The following is an 18,709-nucleotide window of genomic DNA, read 5'->3' on the forward strand; positions in this document are numbered from 1 at the left end:
GGGCTGGGTGGTTAGCAGTGACCATTTCTGTATGTTTATAAAGCAAATTTCATAAATCAAGGATGGCCTCCACCCCAACACATACACACTTACGAAAGAATTCTCTTAGATTGCCAATGTGGCTGCTTTGTGCAGCCTATGAGAATTTTCACTACTCTAGGAAATATTTCCACCCAGCGTGGAATATTTCCATTCCATGCAGAATGTCCAGGCACATCTTGCCACAGTTCTTTCTACCTCAGACGCAGAAGTGGGAATGCCTTGATTTACAGTACACATGTGCAGACCTGTGTAACCCCCTGAAGTTTCAGTATAGAAAGCAACCATTATGACCCCGAGTCAGCTTGTTCCATCTTCCACAAGGCCAAGTTCCCAGCAACTAAGCAGTAATTTAGACTGATGTAATGAGTATCCAAGCTTCCTTTATTTTCGCCATCTTTATTAGCCATTATGCAAACATTTTAGAAAAAGTAATATTTAATTTAGATTTTTTTTCTAATTTTTGAAAACTTGGCAATAAAAACCTCTTTCTGAGCATAGATCATTCAAAATAAATGCAGTTATCTACTTAATGATCCATCCAAGAACCTGGGCTGGAATGACACCCCCTGGTCTCCTTTTCATCTGTCTTCCCAACTCAAGGGCTGTTCCTCACTTTCTACAGTTCTCTCCTGGACTTGGAAGATATCCATTATGTCTAAATGAGACAGGCAAGTGTTTTGGGGTGAAGCGCCTGGAGCATATAAACACTTAACAGTGCTGGCTATCATTACTATTATTAAGTGAGCTAAACTTCTTCCCAGTTAGTGCTACTTGGTAAAGGAGGGAACAGAGCAGGCAAAGTGGCTCCTTCTGTTTATAGAGGGATAGTTCAAGCAATGTAAGAATGAAGAATTTACTCCATTCGATACTGAAAAAAACCTGGGTACTTGTAATTCAGAGTCTCCATTTTGTATCAGTTCTACAACTAGTTTTCAAATCTTCTGAAGCCTCTTTCAAAAAGCTGGCATTGGTCCACTCAACCTGTGCTGGTTCCTATCTCATTCACGAATGCCTCTGCATTTTTGTGCAAGTTCAAATATCACTAAACTCAATGAACACAAATTCAGGAAAAATGCCCTAGGAACTTCCTAAAGATAGTTTCTCCTAAAAGGTAAGGAGAAATAGGGGTTAGTACATTGATTTTATGCTCACTGCCTTATTTCCATTTCACTTGGAGGGGTCCAATTGGGAGGTGAAAGCTCCAGGCGGAGGGTGGGAGCCGCTTGTCCCAGAGCCCTCCACGGCAGAGAGCAGGCTTCTCTTCGGTGCACTAGGAAAATGTCCACAAGCTCTTTGCGGTGGTCTCAGCCAGCTGGGAACTGGAAGACAGAGTTTATTTTCAAGGCTGCTTTTTCTTTTTTATGGATTGAGGAGTAAAGAGAGAGAACAGTAATGGTCCGTGAATGTTTTCAGAGGTGGCATATATTGAACTGAGAGAAAACAGGTCTTGAGGCAAGATCTGACTTCTCTGAGCAAGTGAGAAAACAAACCACATTCCTATCATTATGCCCAAGTTCAGCCACCACAGGATGATGGCACTCTGATGTGAAAGACGCTAGTGCCAAGGACCAAATAGAGCTTCAGCAAAATTCAGTGCCACACAGAAAACACGTTCAGTATCCAACTCCCGTTGGCAGAGAATTTATGGAAAACCAATGTGAAGATCACTGATGTAGAATTTTATTTTCCAAAGGACAAAGGCGTCTGTGCACAGGACTTTCTTTCTGTCTAGACTACTCCTAGTGCAGACTACCCTGTGGAGGCACATTTCTCACAATTCTTCACTAGAGGTGTCTCTGAATTCCCTTCTACCTCTAACTGCACAGATGTGGAGCTACGGCTGTCTTCTCTTGCTTTCCCTCCCTTTGTATCTTGAAAATATAGGTGAGAGTTTCTCAAATATGCTGAGAGATACACAAAGCTGAGGTATTGCACAAAATCTTTATAGGCATAAGCAACATGAGAAGTGTATAAGTAATGGAGACCAGCAGAAACACATCGCATTCTACTCTGAATTCTTTCAAGATGACCATCTGTGATATGTATATCAGTCTTAAAAAAAAGTTCTAAAATTATAATACATTCTAAAGTGTCCAAAACAATGTAAAACACAGTGTGCACTATATTGCTCCGTGAAGTACAATAACTGATACCTGTTACCACTTTGCTAACAGCTGGGCTTTTACAAAAATAAAGTCCATAAAAGGACTGGGTCAACTCAGCGGTGAATTTTCGTAAGTGTAACTCCCACCCCCCAACTTTTCTCCACAATAGAAAGCAGTAACACTTTCAAAAATGTAAAACCATGGACTTATGGATACAGACAACAGTGAGGTGAAGGAGGGGGGTGCGGTGGAGGTGGAAGGGGGATAAATGGTGATGGAAAAAATAAAATAAAAATAAACTATTAAAAATAGCATAAAAATAAAAATAATGTAAAATCAGAGTGTGATGAAAGTCAAGTCGGTCTTTTAAATGCATAAATCCGGGAGTATAAGAACCACTATGAACTTATTAAGGTTATATATTTTAATTGCCAGTTTTCTTTTCTTTTCTTTTTTTAAAGATTTTATTTCTTTATTTTTAGAGAGGGGAAGAGAGGAAGAGAAACAACAATGTGTGGTTGCCTCTCACACCCCCCCCCACTGGGGACGGGCCCCCAACCCAGGCATGTGCCCTGATTAGGAATCGAACCAGCGACCTTTCGGTTCACAGGCCAGCACTCAATCCACTGAGCCACACCAGCCAGGGCCAGTTTTATTTTCTTTAGCATATGCATAAGAGTACTTACAAATTTAGAATTTACTCTTGAGATACTTTAAAACATCACTAGCTTCATGACAAAAGAAATATATGAATATGGAAAAGAATAAAATTTATAAAATGTATTAGTAAAAGTACTGTATATGTTTGTATAATACTGTTCAAAGGTCATTGCTAAAAAGATTTAAAGTATAATAAAAGAAAAGTTAAAAATGGCTTTACTTAAATTTCAGTTGCTAAAATTTAACAGAACCAGAGAATCTGGAAGCATCAAAGTTTAAGTAGAAATCCACATTCAAAAGAGTTCCATGGAATTCTTGGGGAGGGAGAGAGAATGAGCGAGCAAGCAGAGGGTCATCTGAGGACATTATTTTAGCCTCAACTTGAGTATCATTCAAGTGGGGAGCCAACGCCTGTTATTACAAAATGCAGCTTTCTACTGCTAAGCTCAGATGACATCCCCCCCATCTGCCAAAATTAGTGGATGAGAAATCATTTCATGAAGTCATGCACAAACATGAAATACATTGTAAAAGTTTGCTGCCATCCCTCAATCATCACTTTGCTTGGCTAGGCTGGTGGCCAGCAGAAATATCTCCCTCTGCAAAACTGTTCAAAGTAATGACTCGGAGGAAGTGGTGTGCTGATACTATGAAAAAATCTCTCAAACACAAAGATAGTTCAAAAAGCATCTGCATATGGCTCAGAGGAAACAAACAACTCAGCTAATTTAACTCCAGATAAACCCCAGAGACTGGTTTACCTTGGCCATAGCTGTACACACATGCAGGAAATTGAAGCATGGCAATTGTGCAGTGATTTCATTCTGTGCAAGGGGATAAGAGGGCAGGGTTACCCATCCTGGGGTCAGGAGGAAGAGAAGCTGTCCCACCCCTCACGGCTTCAGACAGAGAATCACATATATGTAAGAGGACTTCAGACCTTTTTATGAGACAGGTGGACCCTGGACCACTGCTGAAATGGTAAATCCGATGTCCTTTCCTGAAGCCACTGGTAGACCACCAGAAGCTAATGTTCAGCGGCTAACACACGGTATCTCCACTGCCGAAGCCTTTGAGTGGGCCATTCCACAATGTCCTTACAGAGCCAGGAAGAGAGCAGGACACCTAAAACAGTTGTTTCGTTTGTCAACCTTGGGCTGAAATACACTTACAATCTTTAAAATTACCAATATTGAATTTTCAGGTTCTGAGCATTTCAAAATATTCTTCATATTAAACAAGCACATCAGCAATAAAGATCACAAAATAGTTGGCTTTGAAAACCATTTGGACTTTTCTGAAAATGCAGTGGCTTTTCTGAGAGAACAGGTGGAGATTGCTACCCACATCTTAAGAAAGTCCTTATTTTTATTTTCAAATAACTTTTATTTGAGATCATTAGATATGTTAGCAAAAGTCTTTAAACTGTTTTTTCAATCCAGGGTCTGTATTGCTATTTTGAAGTCTTTATTGCTAATGGGGTTAAGGAAGCTCAAAAAGCCTCTTGGTTTTGATCATTTGAGGAAATTAATTTCACGGCTGAAAGCCTATTTTCTTTTCTTCCTTCCTTCCTTTTTTTTTTTGTGAGGGGGAGACAGAAAAAAGGGATTAATCTTCAATATCAGAAATGTGTGACACTGACCTTCCACTGGGTAGTGAGGTTTTTTTAGTTCAAAACATTTAGTACCCAGATCACATGTGGGGACAATTAGAATGTTTTAAATGCTGCTCTCCCTTCTTCAAGGGTTGGCCATAATATTCAGGCTGGGCACAGGAAGCAGAGATTTTTGTCTCACTAAGTAGCCAACTCAAAGGGCAGCTCCAAGCTCTGTAATTTTTGCAGTTTGTCTTTCTAGGTGGTACACCCATCAGCGGTCCTTTGCAGCCCATAAAACCTAGCATAACCCCTTGGGCTGCTCTGGAAAAAAACACGTTCAGTAATAAGGGATAGAATGCTTTCTATTCAGTGTATCCAGTGGTATTGTCTGGCCAGAAGAAATACCAAGTCACAGGCATCTGGGCCGAAGAGATGGCCCAGAAAGAACAATGATCTTAGACGGTACTGACCCCTCATGTTCAACATTTCCTCCTGTCTGCTTCATGCTGAGCTACAGGCATTGCAGCCAACAGCCATTTCTATCAGACATGACTCCAGCTCTCAGGTGGATTTAAAGTGGCAATGGCTAACTCCCAGGTGGTGAGATGTTGTTCTGATTCCAGGGAAAACACAGGGAGCAGTGAAAAGATACGGGTCCATGGCAGTGACATTGAAAGGGGTGTGGTCTTATGAGAATGTGCACCATGTGATATTAACATTCTCCAAAAGAGCTTTCGCAAAGGTAGCATTCATTCAACTATAGAAAATAATTAGAAAGCCCACTGGCATCTCTATGTGTAGTCTATACATTATAGTATGTGTTTTTGGCTGGCCCACGTGATGGAAAAAATTGAGTAAGACACCAGAAAGTAGACTGGGTGCAGTGTAAACCTATGCAAAGGTGGAAAGGGCATGGCCTACAAAAAGGCAGAGGTTCAAAAAAGCCCTCTGAGGTTTTGTTTCACTGCCACAGTTCTTAGTCACATAATTTCCTTTGTGGATCTCACCAGTAACAAATGGGCCTTAGAAAATGAATCAGTATGCTAGTTGGAAAATGCCAAAAGTCATTTTGTTGTTTCAACTGTTAAGTTTTCTTGTTTTTTACCCTTTCTTTATCCTATGAGTCCTCTTTTCAGAATAATTAAAAATCCCATAATTACAAGAGCTCCCTTGGTGCCTACGTCCCCCTTCTCTGAGATCAACTGCAGCTGGACCCACCCCGGTCACAGCTGACTGGGCAAGAGCAGGCCCCTGGCCAACAGGTGGCCAGTCTTCAGGCCACTGAGCACACTGTGAGCTGGCTGGGCACGAGAAACTCTGCTCAGGCAAGGCAGTCAGGTAGGTTCCTTGAATATGAACTGGGAATCATGGACATGAGCAGCCTGTGAGTTGCAACAGAGGCTGAGAAGAGGCAGAAAAGAACAGCTGTGCCAGATTAACTGGGGGACCCGAGAGAGATGATCCATCTCCTGGGACTGCAGGAAAATCACAGTTTTTCAGGTACCTAAGCTGAATCCTAGTTTTGAATAATTCTAATAGGGTTAATATTAACAATAATGACAACTATAATAGCTAACATCTACTGTACCCCTTACTGTGTACTAAAAAGCATTCTAGGCAGTTTTACAAGTATTAATTAATTCAGCTTTCACTATATCTCTCTGAGGAAGATAATCATGATGGTGGTGGTGGTAGTGGCACTGAAGCACAGAGAAGCTAAGTAGCTTGACTAAGGCTGCACAGCTCCTAAGTGGCAGAGACACAACTGCTCCAGAGTCCGTATTTCCAACTAGTATGTGCCTCCCTGTGGGGATCATTCTGGGTTTCCCATCTTCTTTATTGTCCATCCTTACAATAAAGCCCCTTTATTAAGGGGGCCTGACAGTCTATTTCTTGCCCCCTCGACTGCCTCACAGTTAGCATTTTTCTTGGATCTACTCATGATGAATCACAGTAACATAGGTATATATTTATTAATTCAAGAACTATTTAATGCTTACTGTGTACCAGGAACTGCTCTAAGCTTTGGAAGCTAACGAAGAGGCAGCACTGTTCTCTCTCTCAGAACCCTTCTACACTACCATGACCTTATGCATATATGCAGTATAGCCTATCCGTGTACATACTGTACCCTATTTTTGCATAAGAATATATTGTATCCTGAGCTCACTGATAAAATAATGTCTAAAAAAGCACATTTAAAAAAATCACTATATTCCAGCCAACATGGAGGCATAGGGTAGATACACTTTGCTTCCTTGCACCACCAAAAGAAGGATAACAAAAACAAAAACCAACCAGAACTGCCAGAAAATCAAACTGTATGGAAGTCCAACAACCAAGGAGTTTAAGAAGAACAATCATCTAGACTGGAAGAGGGGCGTAGAGGACTCGTGGCAAGGAGGCGGCTTGCAGACCCAGCGGTCCCACATTCATGTGAGGATAAACCGGGAAGAATAACTGGAGAGCAAGGCACACTATGCAACCCAGGGTTCCAGCACAGGGACACAAAGCCTCAAACCTCTGGCTGTAAAAACCTGTGGGGGTTGTGGCAGCAGAAGAAACTGCCAGTCTCACAGGAGAGTCTGTTAGAGAGGCCCACAGGGTCCTAGAATGTACACAAGCCCATCCACCTGGGAATCAGCACCAGGCCAGCACCTGAAAGGGCAAAATACACTTGTGGGTAGCAGGGGAAATGACTGAAAGCAGGGCAAGAGCCGAGCAAGTGGCATTGTTCCCTCTGTGACCCCTCCCCCACATACAGCACTACAATTCAGCAATGTGAGTTTCCCCACTCTGATGAATACCTAAAGCTCCAGCCCTTATAACATAATAGGTACACTGAGACAAAGAAATATGGCCCAAATGAAAGAACAGATCAAAACTCCAGAAAAAGATAGCCAACCTATCAGATGCAGAGTTCAAAATACTGGTAATCAGGATGCTCACTTAAATGACTGAGTATGGCCACAAAATAAAGGAAGAAGTGAAGGCTATAAAAAGTGAAATAAAGGAAAATATACAGGGAACCAACAGTGAAGGGAAGGAAACCAGCACTCAAATCAACAATTTGGACCAGAAGGAAGAAATAAACATTCAACCAGAACAGAATGAAGAAACAAGAATTCAAAAAAATGAGGACAGGCTTAGGAATCTCTGGGACAACTTTAAACATTCCAACATCCAAATCATAGGGGTGCCAGAAGGAGATGAAGAGCAAGAAATTGAAAACTTATTTGAAAAAATAATGAAGGAGAACTTCCCCAATTTGGCAAGGGAAATAGACATGCAAATTCAGGAAGCCCAGAGAGTCCCAAAGAAATTGGACCCAAGGAGGAGCACACCAAGACATATCATAATTAAATTACCCAAGATTAAAGATAAGGAATCTTAAAAGCAGCAAGAGAAAAGGAGACAGTTACCTACAAAGGAGCTCCTTTGACTGGGTGGTGACATGTGCACGAGGTGCTGTGGGACCAGCAGAGCAATGGATATGGAGGCTTCACAGAGGAGGCGACTCAGGAGCTGTGTCTGAGCTTGAAAGCAGTCTACTGGGCAGAGAGGGAAAAGAGCACCCCAGGCGGTGAGACAGGAAGACTGCTTATTAGTTGTGGGTGAAACATGGTAGCCAAAGAGGATGAGCGCTGGTGGGAGACGAGGCTGAAAAGGTACTCTGGGGTCAGCAGTATTTAGGAACTTGGACTTCTGCCTGGAGCTGTTGGGGCCCCATGAGATGTTTAAGCCGTGCTACCATGGTACAACATGTGCTTTACCAAGCTCACTCTGATGACAGCATGGGGAAGAACCAAAGACTTTGAAGGCAAGAGATTTATCTGTATCAGATCAGCCCAAAGGCTTTGAAGGTCTAAATTAGGGAAGAGGCAGGGGAAATATAAAAGAGAAGATGGATTTGAGCAATATTTAATAAAAAGAAATAGGACACGGAAATTGATTAGACATGGGTGGTATTCATGAGATGGGGAAGGAAGGCGGAGCTCCGGGTTTTGGGGAGAAGGGATTTGCATACACTGAGCTTGAGATCAGGCAAGATATCAGGCATATTCAGAAAGCAAATGGAAATACAAATTTGGATGGATAGAGTCTATGACTTCTGTTGGTGATGATGTCACAAGTGCTGCTAATCTTACTGCAGTTTGTTTGCTACATTCATTATTGAAGGAAATGCAAGTTTTCAGGTAGATGTTAGTGAAAATAAAGATATATTATTTTCCCCATACAGTTCACAACGTTCAAGTTAAAAACCCCCATGTTAAAGGACTCAGCATATCTAGACTTGCACCATCTAAAACTCAGTTTAATGCTTTAAGGATGGGCACAAGGGTTCCTCACATACCCCTGACATCCACCACTGTGTTTGTGAAAGATTCCTTTAAAAAAAAAAAAAACTATGTCCTACTGCTAGTCCAGCTCAGAAATAAATCAACTTTGAAAACTGATCTCACAGCTGCAAAAGGCAAGTGTTTGGCACTAATAAATCAGGGTTCGTGGAGATTGGCTTATAATGAAACTTTCACCTCCTCTGTGCAGGTGGTCACCAGCTGATCTATGGAAGGAAACAAGTCATGTTTCAAAGTAGTAACCATTTCTCTAGCAACAGGTAGGACTGGAGTAGAAAGCAAGTAGAGAGATGTTGTATGCCTGCAAAATTCAACCTTCTCAAACTTGGGGTCTCTGAAAACATGAATCAAAATTATGTTTCCTAGGTTCTGCTTGAGCTCTGCTTATTACCTTTCCAGTTAAAACCACTGCAGGTATTTTCTTTCTAGACAGTGAAGAACAGCTTGGGATTCTATCAACAGGTCCTTATCAGAGAACCAGGAAACTTGCAATACAATTATAGGTTTAAATTTTGCCCTCCTGGCCCCCAATCAAGGTTTGCCGTTACCTGCTCACAGAAATGCCTTCACTGTTTCATTTTATTGGGGGTGAGACAGTTATATTCAAAATATTTAGCAGCCAATAAAGCACAGGCATTAACCAATCAGAACAATGCCTGATGCTGGAGCAGGGTCCTAGGGCACCCCACACTGTGCCAGGTACTAAACCTTAGTTGTTCAAATTATAAGAGGTCTTTGGGGTCCTGGGAGTGAATAGGGGTGACTGAGATTTAACAACTACTTTTGAAGCACCCCAATATTTTAGTAACCAGCAAGGCTACGCCCCTGCGAAATGCTGAGGTGAGAGCTCTTCCTCCCAAGGGTCCCCACGGAGGGTTATTGGTGTGGGAGCTGACCCTGTTGCTCCTCAGCACTCCATCTGGCTTGTACTATAAGGACAGAGTCCAGTCCTCCCTTCTGAGCCTTGAACTGCGGTCAGTGCCTCCAGGTCCTGACCCACTTTCAAGGCTTTCAGAACCCCCCATTCAGGTCTCCCCGGGGCTGGCTGGCTGCAGTCTTCTGGCTCCCAGGTGTATTCTTGGAGCAGCCTGGGACAGCTGCTGCCAGCTGGCACCAATAGACTTCTATGCAAAAGATGGTCAGGTGTTTCCTTGAGGGTTTGATTGAGGGGCAGGTTTTCAGTCCATAAGTTCATACCACCCAAAGTAGCCCCACTGCTCTAAGAGGTAGAGGCAAAAAAAAAAAAAAAAAAAAAAGCCTCTTTTCACAAACCCTCTTCATATCAAGGATTGGTTTAGCAACTACCTGAAATTTTTGACTGGAGCCCCCTGTTGCAGGTTTATCATGAAATAGGTCATTCTGCTTTGCCCCTTGGTCTACATTACTTAACTGAAATGCTCTAGTTGGTTTTACTTTGCTCCATGCTTCTGGGAATTAGAGTAGGTCAGGCTTTGCATACAGATAGTCCTGGGTCTGAATTCTGGCTCTGTGAACTGTGATCCAGTCACCCCGTCCCTCTGAGGCAATGTCCATGCCTGCAAATGGGGCTTGTGTAGTGCCTGCCTCGTAGGCTGGTAGAGGGTCTAATGAGATAAAGACAAGTTTGATAGGTGCTCTTCTTATAAACTGATTATAAGATTGAGAATAAAAACTTATAGTTTCTGTTTGGGGTAGGAACTGCCAGTGTTATTCCAGTGTACCAATTTAGGTATTTAAAAAATATATCCCTTTTGGTTACTTATGCTAACTAAAAAGTAGACAGAAAGTGAATTAAAAGGTCAAAGGTTAAGTTTTGCCCAGACTCAGATCCAACCCATAAGAACTCTGAGTTCTACTTATTGAATGAAGATAGCATACCTCCTTTCCCCAAGAAAATAGCTAGCATGGATTAATTCATTAATATTTTTATAACTAGCTAACTCTGTTTCAATGACAATAAATGAAATTTTCATTATTAAGATAATATTTACATAAACATTAAAAGATAAAAGCAGGGCTCCCAGTCAAGATGGAGGCATAGGTTTCACCTCATTGCACAACCACAGAAGGAACACAACTAACTTAAAAACGAAAAACACCCAGACTGCCAGAAAGCCACTCAAAAACACCCAGAACTGTACAGAAGTTCCCAAACCAAGGATTTAAAGAAGCTATATTCGCCGAAACAGGCAGGAGGGGTGGAGAAGCAGAGTCCGGGCAGAGAGGACGCCGGGCTGCAGCAGTGAGCCAGGGCAGCGGCCAGCTGGGAATGGCAGGGTGGCAGCGGGCAGAATGGCGGTCCCACATGCACTTGTGGTGGGTAAAAATCAGGGGGACACCTTGTGAGTACGTGATCCCAGCTCCAGGCCAGATTGCGCTGCCCAGGGTTCCGGTGCTGGGAACATAAAGCCTCATAACTTCAGGCTATAAACCCAGTGGGGGTTGGGGTGGCAGAAGAAACTCTCAGTTTCACAGCCTCACTGTACCTAAGGCAGAATGTACGCACGCAAACCCACCCACTCTGGGAACCACAACCAAGACAGCAACTGGAGGGGTGCCAGTCCCATACAGGAATAAGTGAAGTGACTAGAAAAGGGGCAAGTGCCAGGCAAGCCCCCAGAAGTCAGCCAGCAGCGGCACTGGCCTCTCTTTGCCCCCTCCCCCAGCCATAAAGATGCAAAACAGGTTGCCCTGCCCTGGTGAATACCCAAGAGTCCAACCCATACAACTTACCAAGTATGCTAAGACAGGATAGCCAAGTGGCTCTTCCTAGTACAGACGCAAGGAGGCTGCCAAATGAGGAGACAAAGAAATATGGCGGAAACAAGAGAACAGAACCTCAGAAAAAGAACTAAGTGATGAGACAGCCAACCTATCAGATGCAGAGTTCAAAACACCGGTGGTTAGAATGCTCAAATATCTCACTGAATATGGCAAAAGCATAAGGGAAGAAATGAAGGCTATATTAAAGGAAATAAAGAAAAATCCACAGGAAACTAACAGTGAAGGGAAGGAAGCCAGGCTTAATTCAAATCAATGATTTGGAACATAAGGAAGAAATAAACAATCAACCATAACAAAATGAAGAAACAAGAATTGAAGAAAAAATTGAGGACAGTTTAAGAAGACTCTGGGATGTCTCCCAAAAGGCCAATATCTGAATCATAAGGATGCCAGAAGGAAAAGAGGAATAGTAAGAAATTGAAAACTTATTTGAAAAAATAATGAAAGAGAACTTCCCTAATTTGGTGAAGGAAATAGACATACCAGTCCAGAGAGCACAGAGAGTCCCAAACAAGTTGAACCCCAAAAGGTCCACACCAAGACATATCATAATTAAAAGGCTAAAGGTTAAAGATAAAGAGAGAATCTTAAAAGCAGCAAGAGAAGGCAGAGTTACCTACAAAGGAGTTCCCACAAGACTATCAGCTGATTTCTCAAAAGAAACTTTGCAGGCAAGAAGGGACTAGCAAGAAATATTCGAAGTGATGAAAAGCAAGGACCTGCAAACAAGATTAATCTATCCAGAAAAGTTATCATTTAGAATTGAAGGACAGATAAAGTGCTTCCTAGACAAGGTAAAGCTAAATGAGTTCATCATCACCAAGCCCTTATTATATGAAATGTTAAAGGGTCTTATTTAAGAAAAAGAAGATCTAAACTATGAACAGTAAAATGACAACAAACTCACAACTATCAACAACTAAATCTAAAAAATAAAAACAAAAACAAACTAAGCAAACAACTAGAACAGGAATAGCATCATAGATATGGAGATCATTTGGAGGGTTATCAGCTGGGGGGGGATGGGGAAGAAGGTATAGAAATTTAGAAGCATAACTGGGTAGGTACAAAATAGACAGGGGGATATTAAGAACAGTATAGGCAACGGAGAAGCCAAAGAACTTATATGCATGACTCATGGACATTAACTAAGTGGCGGCGGGGGCGGGGGGGGGGGAATCCCTGTAAGGAAGGGGGGGGTGCCAGGCTGGGGTGGGGGGCAAAGGGGGAAAATTGGGACAACTGTAATAGCATAATCAATAAAATATATTTTAAAAAGATGAGAACTTCATAATATTTTCTTCAATTGCCTTGATTATTTTTTTTTCTTAAAATAAGAAATGATGGAATCACTGGGGCTTAAACAGTGAAAGGCAAGGCCTAAAACAAAAATCCTCACCCTTCTCATTTACCCAAGTGAACACAACAGTGAATAAGTCCTTATACAGAGGCCCATCCCATTTACTTCTATAGGAGTTTTACAAGCTATAGATGTATTCAGGAATAATATTAAACCATTAAAACCATTAAGAAAAATTAGCTTCTGCTAGGATTCTAACTCGTATGTTTAGACACATATATGCAACTGCCTACTCAATATTTCCACATGATGTCTAACAGACAGCTCAGATTCAATATATCCCAAACTAAATTCCATATATCTCTCCTCCACCCACTTGCTCTATTTGCATCCTTCCCAATCCCAGTTTGATGGCATTTCCATTTTTTCTTTGCTTAGGCCACTATCCTTGGGGTCTTCCTTGACTCCCTCTTCTATTTATTATTGTTCAAGCCAACAGTTAATTTTGTTGTTTCTACCTTCAAAATAAACAGGCTCTTTACTCCTCACCACCTCTGGTGCTGTCACCTCGTCCAAGGCACCATCATCTCTCACCTGAGTACTGCGACAGCCTCCTGACTGGTCTCTCTCTTCTCTTTCTCTCCTACAGATAGATCCTTTAAGGTGTGAGGCCAGGTTATTGTCGCTCCTTTGCTTAATGTCCTCCCAAAGCTTCCTGTCACTCTGAGGTTAAGTCAGTCCTACAATGGCCTACAAGGCCCTCTAGGATCTTGCCTCCTACTTGTATCCTCTTCACTTACTCTGCCCTACTCACACTGGCTCCTTGTCATTCCTTTGCTATGCCAGGCATGCTCCTGCCTCAGGCCCTTGTGTTTTCCCCCAGGTACCTGCAAGGAGAATGCTCTTACCTTTTCCAAGTCTTCACTCAAATGCCACCCTGTCCACAACAGTCACCCTAAGCACTCCACTTAAATCCATACACCTGCCACTGCACTCCTGGTCTTCCTTACTCTGCTGTACTTCTTTCTCCATAGTACTTACTACTTTCTAACCTTGTCATATACTACCTAACATACTTTCATTAGGTTTATTGTCATGTCCAAATCCTCCAGCTAAAATTTAAGATCCACATGGAAGGCAATCAATAAATATTTCTGAATTAAGAGGAAATGCCAAAAAATAAGTAAATAAATAAAACATCCATTGTCCAAAAGGGGCCTTGTGATGTCCAATAGTAGGACTCACATATTATATCATTTTCTTTGTATAATGCTTGTGGTATTTTGAAGAGGAGTGACAAAGACTTTGAGAAGAGGCTGCTGTTTGCCCGGGAAAGACCCCCTAAGAGTGGCATTACCAGGGAGCGGCAGATCACTATACTTCCAGCACAGGGACTTTGTCCTAGAAGTCCCAAAACCTCCTTTTTATCTGGTCAGCCTGAGGAATCAGACTCAGAATGACTGACCTACATTACAAATTCACAAGGGGGCTGCTGGGCACACAAATATTCATAAATCATGTCATTTCTTTCTAGTGACCATGTCCACTGTCCAGAATACACTCTTCTGAGATAATGGTACCCAGACAGCAGATTTAGTGTTCAGAAGGTAGTTCAAAAATCTTGAATCAGAGCTAAGGACGAATAAGCCGCTTGCAGGGTACTTAATCTAGACCGTGATGAGCCCTGATCTTCCCCACACTTCACGATGGACCACCCCTCTTAGTCCATATTCACGGCCACAAGACTCAGGGTGTCTCCTTCTGGCTGGCCAATCCTGGAGAGCCACTGGGAAGTTCTCTTTTCTGGGCCGTCCTCTTTTTTGCTCCCTGGGGGACCATCACTATTCACTGCACACAAACTTTCTCCAGGTAGGATGGAGTAGGTGTCTATTTGAATCCAGGAGTGGGGCACAAGTAGGTTTACAGTTGTGAGTACGTAAAACAGTTTATTCTTATGTTACCATTTATTACTTGTTGTATTGTTTTCCATATGAACAACTGTAAACCTACTTTTGCCAACCCTGTATTTACTCATTGCTGTGCTGTCCTCTCGGCATTGAGTAGAGATCACTTAGCTGGAGTGTTGGGAGTTCATAAACTCCTCAGTCTCTTGGTTTACTCCCAGTAGGCATGGATCTAGCCTGTGTAGATACCCAAGGGGCACCTGGATGCAGATTCCAAGTCCCTGAGAACCCTCGACATTGTAGCTGGTGATCCATGTTGCAGTTAGAAGCCTTGGTCTACACTCACTACTCCGACTAATTAGTTATTTTGACCAAGATAAATCACCTAACCTTTCTAAGCCTCAGTTTACAAATCTAAAAATAAGGGGATTTAACTCTTGAAAGTCCCTTCTACTTCTAAAAATCCAGGATTCTATTTTTTATCTACCTCTTTAAGTTTTAAATAATGAAAACAGCATCTGAGAGCCTCTGCCCTAAATTTTCCCCAAAGCCAGATGTTCCTGGCACTGAAGTAGGAGAAAAAAATATTTTTTGAATAACTTAACATTTTTGTCTTTTAGAGCAAATTATCCTTTTGCCTTTTCAATTCCCTTTTCCCTACCACTACCTCCTTATAAATCCTTTAAAAGTGTTTTAAAAAGTAAACTATCCACCCTTCCTGATTTGTCAAGATCTATCTTACAATACCATTTTTTTTCAAATTATTTTTCCTACATAAAACCTCTAAAATATTTTTATATTGGTAATTATGCTCATCGGCCTTGATTTGTCCCTGTTTCACAAGGAAGGTTATTTAATGCTTGGGAGAAGAGGAATCACAAGCTTAGAGACCAGGTTGCTACAGAAAGCATGCTGTCCAAGCAGGTGGATTCTGGTCCAATATTTTCAAGAGGCGATGGGCAGGAAATAGTAGGAGAATTGAGAGCAGAAATAGAAAACACAAAGGGAAGGAGAAAAAAAAGTGAAGGTACATGTTGTTTGCTTTGAAAGAGGTTTTAGGCAAAGCCCTGGTGGTAGTTCATCAAGAATGTTCATTTAGTTGAATGACTGCTGGAATTGGGACTTTCCTAAGAAGTCCTACCGCAGTGAGGAGGCAGAGTTGGAACACTCATTCCTCTCTCCCCGTAGGCTTCTGTGTAGCAAGCTACTGCAGGTACTGGGCAGACCCTCGGTTGGTCCCACAGCCAGTTTTCAGGAGTCAGGATTATTCTACAGGACTCTAAAGCCTTTGAAGAAAACCAAACCTTTCCACAGATGGCCTGGAAATTGAAGAAGATGCTCTAAATCACCATTTGATAAATCAGTGATTTACTGAAGAACAGCAGTTCACAGGCAAACCCTCCAAATGAATCTACAGGTATAGTATACACATAACCTCTTACTCTGAAGTTAGCAGCATATTCCAAATAATGGTAGGTTCCAAGATATCATCTAATGACCTTTAATTGAGGAGACAAATGCCCTAAAGAATTTTCCCTATTAAAAGATATACATATATTTGTGTGTGTACATATGCATGTGTGTGCAAACATATATTCTACTATTTAAAAAACTTTGTTTTTCAGTCACACAGGATTATAAATCAACACAATTAGTGACCTGAAAAAATGACATATTATTAAAATCCAGACACAGACAAAAGTAGAAAGGAAGCCTAATTCATACCAGAAAGTATCAAAACAGATACCTGGGTAAGTAGCTAGCTGGTTAGACAGTCTCAAAGCAGTAACTTTAATTAGTATTGAGAAATTACAATGCTAGTGGTATACGAATACCTCGAGGTGAGACTCACTAGGTGTCTCTTAACTCGTTTTTTTGTACCATAACGGTTTCACTTTAAGGACTCATCTTTTCCCAGTTTATTATTTTCAAGGAAAAGCTTTTCTCTGTCCTTTCACAAAAGAACAAGCGAACAAAAAAATGCAACCATTCTTATAATTTCTGATGTCCCCTTATTTTGTCGGGGGAGACACTAAGATGGAGTTGTTTTGGGGTTTTGGGGGATTTTTTTTTGAAAGAACAAACAAATTTCTGAAGAAATGGAGGGAAGTTGAAAAGGCAGAGTGAAAAATCAATCAGACATAAGGCAATCTCTTCCCTGGAAGGGTAGTGGAGCATTAATAAGTGTAAATGGGCCTTAACGATATTTTATTCACAAGACAGCACCTCCAGCAAAAGAGCCACACCACACTGTATCAAACTTCCATCACATCTTCCCCACCACTTCCTTCCAGGAAGCCTGTAATCTAAACAAGTACCATGCCCACACTCCAGAGGAGTCACACTGTTCGTACTCCTTTTCCTAGGACAACAGCCCAAGTTCTCTTCCTCTTACAACCCAGAAGCAAAATTTTCTTTGAGGCGTTCACAAAGGAAAATGATAATGATCGTATGACCTGAGTTATCTTTAAGTCTGCGGTTTTGGATGGAGGGTGTTATAAGAAGACATAATTACTGAATGATTCTCAGAAAGTATGTTTAACCCTAACGGGGTCTGGTTTTAGTCAACAGAATCAGCATAAGGCTTTTTCCTGAAGTTTAGGTAACCAAAAAAGTATAAATTGTAGAGAGAATAAAAAGCATTACCCCAAGCTACCTCTTCTCTTTCTTTTCCTTCCCTTCACCTTTGTAAGCACTTGAAAACTGAACTGCTTCTAAGCTGAAGACGACAGATGTTGTGTAGCACTTCAGAATCAAGATAAAAATATATTGTTGAAAAAAGTCATATTATTGAAACTCATGCTCTGTGCCGAGGTTGTAAACCACAGGGGGCAACTGGCTCGTGATGTGGACGTTAGAACTGAACATACGATACTGAAAAAAAAAAAACCTACGGTTCCCTAATATCTAGATAAAGAACAACTACAGCTCTCAACAACAATAACAGCAACAGCAACAACAAACAATCTCCTTAAAAAAGGACAAAAGAGTTGAACAGACATTTCTCTAAAGATATGCAAATGGCCAACAGGCACATAAAAAGGCGCTCAACATCACTAATTGTTAGGGAAGTACAAGTAAAAGCGAGATATCGTCTTACCCCCATCAGGACGGCTGCTATGAAACAACAACAACACAGCAACGACAAGTACTGGCGAGGATGTGGGGGAACTGGAGCTTTCAGGCGTGTGGCTGGCAATGCAGACTGGTGTGGCTGCTATGGAAAACAGTACGGCAGTTCCTCAAAAAATTACAAATAGAATTCCCATACAATCCAGAAATTCCACTTCTGGGTACACACTCAGAAGAATAAAGCAGGGTCTCAGGGAGATATTCGTACACCCATGTTCACAGCAGCACTATTCACAATATCCAAAGGTAGAAGTAACTCAAATGTTATCCACAGATGAATGGATAAAGAAAATGTGCTATATACACATAGTGGAATACTATTCAGCCTTAAAAAGGAAGGAAATTCTGACACATGCTCCAATATGGGCGTACCCTGAGGACATTATACTAAGTGAAATAAAGCATTTACGAGAAGACAAGTATTCTACAGGGGTGGGCAAAAGTAGGTTTACAGTCGTTCATATGGAAAATAATATACTAATACATAATAACACAAGAATAACCTCTGTTGCATACGCACAACTGTGAACTTACTTTTGCCCACCCCGTAGGATTCCACTATATGAGGTACTTACAGTAGTCAAACTCATGACGAGAAAGTAGAACAGGTTGCCAGGGACTGGAGGAGGGAAAGGTAGAGTTGTCAAATGCCTATAGTTTCCATTTTGCAAAATGAAAAAGTTCTGGAGACTGGTTGTACCGCAATGTGAATACGTTTCACACTACTGAGCTACACACTTAATGGTTAAGATGGTAAATTTCATGTTATGTGTATTTAAAAAAACAACCTGTGACTCCCAGTATTTCCCAATATGATGGTGATGACAACACTAACACCTTAGACAGGC

General features: G+C 41.5%; 1 protein-coding gene across 3 annotated transcripts in view; it reads right to left on the reverse strand.

Moving 5' to 3' along the window:
* The window catches only part of WIPF1 (WAS/WASL interacting protein family member 1), a 118,824-nt gene that overhangs the window by 53,095 nt on the left and 47,020 nt on the right, over positions 1 to 18,709 (reverse strand). Inside the window, exon 2 of one of the 3 annotated variants that reach the window (XM_045196282.3) lies at positions 3,748 to 3,932. The exons of the other annotated variants lie outside the window; for them this stretch is intronic. The gene's annotated coding sequence lies outside the window, so the exon portion shown is untranslated. The remainder of the gene's footprint in view (positions 1 to 3,747; positions 3,933 to 18,709) is intronic. 3 annotated transcript variants of the gene reach the window in all.

This window comes from Desmodus rotundus, chromosome 2 (genome assembly GCF_022682495.2).
Source record: "Desmodus rotundus isolate HL8 chromosome 2, HLdesRot8A.1, whole genome shotgun sequence".
Classification (NCBI taxonomy): domain Eukaryota; kingdom Metazoa; phylum Chordata; class Mammalia; order Chiroptera; family Phyllostomidae; genus Desmodus; species Desmodus rotundus.